The sequence below is a fragment of the Copadichromis virginalis genome, linkage group LG15 (assembly GCF_057382275.1).
Source record: "Copadichromis virginalis isolate Kocher_CV1m ecotype Utaka linkage group LG15, C_Virginalis_male_GT1.1, whole genome shotgun sequence".
Lineage (NCBI taxonomy): Eukaryota > Metazoa > Chordata > Actinopteri > Cichliformes > Cichlidae > Copadichromis > Copadichromis virginalis.
Window position 1 is genome coordinate 38,635,473 of NC_140632.1, and position 3,357 is coordinate 38,638,829.

Here is a 3,357-nt window from a genome sequence, read left to right on the forward strand (position 1 = left end):
GAACAACAATCCATTGTTTTCACCATTAAACAATAAAATATGCTTCTTGACTCCTTGATGCAGGTGCCCACCTACGACCTGGTTTATTAATACTAAGCTAAAGAGGAAAGCAACTCACTGTAGTTCTCACAGCTCAGGACAAGCAGACACCTGATGTTGAGTGACTGAATGGAACTAAAACAAGAATTCATCATTATGTTTGTCTGCCATGAACACGTGATGATAAAACTCTGCATATGCAGTCAGGAGACTGATGACCTGTGAAATGAGCTGTTAGAAATGTGCAGATATGTGTAAACATTGATCAGCATTTAACATCCAGGATGGAGCAAAACTTCTGACCTGCATGTATGAGAACCTTTAATCACATCATCTTTGTAGTGAAATAGCTGATGACTCATTAAACGTTTCCATGTAATTTATCCACAGTGAAAAATATTCACTTTGCTGGATCTGAAAATCACGTGTTCATTTCATTAGACACTAGCAATACCATTAAACTGGACCTTATCATTATCATATAGCACTAAATGTGAAACTGTGTCATATAACAATCTATATATGTAATATGTGTTTGCCTGAATCTTCCAGCACAAACAGAAAGACGAGCTGTTGTCTGAGTATCAACACAAGTACACACCAGAAATCGTTCAGTAAAGACAAATTTAATAAATGAAAGCTGGTGAGAGGGCCTTTGATGTTTCTCTTTGGATCATCCTGTTGTTTGTCTCCCAGTGTCGTTACTGCTCCTCTCCTTTCAAAGACAAACACCAAATAACACCAAATGAGAGTGAATCACTTCAGAAACACTCCTGGTTATTGTGAGCAAACGTCATAACATGATGAATGTATTTACCATTTTACTGAGGGAAAATCTTCTGTGTGGAGTTTCTTCTCATCTTGGCTCTTTTTCCTGACATTTAGAAACAAGAGGCAGAAAAGAAAGAATAAAAGTTAAAACCTCAACGATTTTTTTAATGTTTGGGATATTTTACAAACAACCTTAAACACTATTTACTACTTACCACTTTGTTCATTCTTGCTGACGTTCACTCTCCTCATCTTCTCTCTAAAGGACAAATGACAGAAAAGAGGGAATCATTTTAGTAACTTTATCAACCAGGTGAGCAGAATTTTAGATATTTATCAATATTCTGATTAAAAGCAGAGTGAATACTTATCTTTTTACGAGAAAGGGTTCAATCCGTCCTGTCTTAGGTCTTAATGTCACCTTGGCTCCTCTGTTTTCTCTGAAAAACAAAAGACAAATGGGAAGAAAAAAATTAGTAAATGATTTCAGCAACTAGAGGAAGCGTTCACTGAGGAGGAGCTGTCATAATAATATAAAATCAATATATACTTATCTTTTTTTTAATGACAGTTTACAGAGCACGCTGGCTTCGCTCCTCCCTCCGCTCCTCTCTGAAAGTTAACTGGATAAAGGATAATAACAATTAATAACATCATCAGGAAAGTGATGAGACTGATGAGGAAATACCAAATACAAAGACTGACAAAGGGAACTGAAAAAGTCTAACCAAAACCTATACTGGGGGAAAACTGTAGGAAACAGAACTACTGAGGCAAGGAAACACGAGGGGACGGAGACTAACACTCTGACAAGGGACAAAGGGAGACTGACACTATATTTACACACAGGAGGCTGATTATGGGAACTAAGGACACATAGAAACACAGCTGAACCGAATAAGAAATGAACAACAAGTCGAAACAAACTCTAATGACAGTTCAACCAGTTTCTAAACACAACAAATAACTTTCAGGATGTTTCAACAATGTGTAAAATGAGTTCTTATCTTTTTTTGTGAGAGGGCCTTCAATGTTTCTCTTTGGATCATCCTTCCATCCATTTCTTCTGCTTAACCATTGGAGCCATCCCAGCTGTTATGGGGCCAGAGGCGGGGGTATAACCTGGACAGGTCAGTCTAACACAGAGAAACAGACAACCATTCACACTCACATTCAACCTAACTGCATCTCTCTGGACTGTGGGATGAAGCTGGAGTACCTGGAGGGAACCACAAAGGCGCCAGGACTGTCTTGCTCTCAGATGACGCCCGTTCACGCTGCTCTGAAGACCCTCAGTTGTCTTTGGATCAAATAACACCAAATGAGAGTGAATCACTTCAGAAACACTCCTGGTTATTGTGAGCAAACGTCATAACAAGATGAAAATATTTACCATTTTACTGAGGGAAAATCTTCTGTGTGGTGTTTCTTCGCAGCGTGACTCTTTTTCCTGACTTTTAGAAACAAGAGGCAGAAAAGAAAGAATAAAAGTTAAAACCTCAACGATTTTCAAATATTTTAGGACATTCTTTTAGAAACAACCTTAAGCACTATTTACTACTTACCACTTTGTTCAGGCTTGCTGACGTTCGACATGCTTCACTGTATATTATAATCTCAAGCGCTTCCTTGCTTGAGTCGGGCTCCGGATGCTGCTCTCTTCCTCCGCCTTCCTCTTAGCACGCTTTGCCGACATATTTAGAAAACGGCAGAGCACCGAAGTGAGAACTCTGCCGTCCGCGCTGTAGTCTGTTACTCTCCAGCGGTTCTTCATCTCAGTGTCCTCTGTTCGGTAAACAGTGGAGATGACTCTGGTGACGGGGAGGCCGTCGACAGTCAGGGTGCGGACACAGTTCCTCCGATCTGCCTTCAGCACAGCAAGATCTGCTTTCTCTGGAAGAACTGGAGTCAGGAAGCGTGGATGAGAGCTGGAGCCCGCAGGCGGCAGCATCATGCCAGCTGGTGAGTCCGTAGGAGGAGAAGGAGTGGTGTTCTCTCTCTGGCTCTGCCTCACATCGACAAATGGTGTCGTCACCTGGTCCCGGTGGAACCATCCTTTAAAAGGTATGTGAGGAAAGAAAGTCCTTGGACCCAGTCACCAGGTTATGGTAAAGAGTGAGGACCAGGTGGGACATGGAGTTCAGATGCCTCCTGCTCAGTTCACGGTTCCTCAAGTTAGTGACGACCATCTGAGGTGCAGTGACTGGACTCACCAGATCAGCTACGAGAAAGCAAAGCGTGCGTCTACGTTAATCATGTGATCACACAAATTAAAGCCTGGATTTAAATTGTCCAGACATGGCTTTACATCATCATAAGCTCTTCCACACAAACAGTAAGAAGCTCCCAGCAGAACTCATTGTTTATGAAAGCCTTCACATTTTTCACCTGGTAAAAGTTTCCATGTGGTGTAAGGCTGCGTGGATTCCCATACGGAAAAGAAATAGAAAAAACGTATAAAACCCATATGTTAAAGAAATAGAAAAAACTTAGAAAAGATTTGCATCAGCTTTAATTTGCTCCATATATAGTGAATCATATAAGGCT

At 41.0% G+C, this 3,357-nt stretch overlaps 1 pseudogene across 1 annotated transcript; it reads right to left on the reverse strand.

Moving 5' to 3' along the window:
- Positions 1–646: 646 nt before the first annotated feature.
- On the reverse strand, positions 647–3,026 carry LOC146692988 (uncharacterized; annotated as a pseudogene). Its single transcript, XR_014915326.1, has 6 exons — positions 2,376–3,026; positions 2,204–2,264; positions 2,030–2,110; positions 1,026–1,946; positions 857–913; positions 647–754 (listed from the first exon to the last, which is right to left on the reverse strand). The product of XR_014915326.1 is annotated as an uncharacterized LOC146692988 (transcript).
- Between the last annotated feature and the right edge of the window lie 331 nt (positions 3,027–3,357).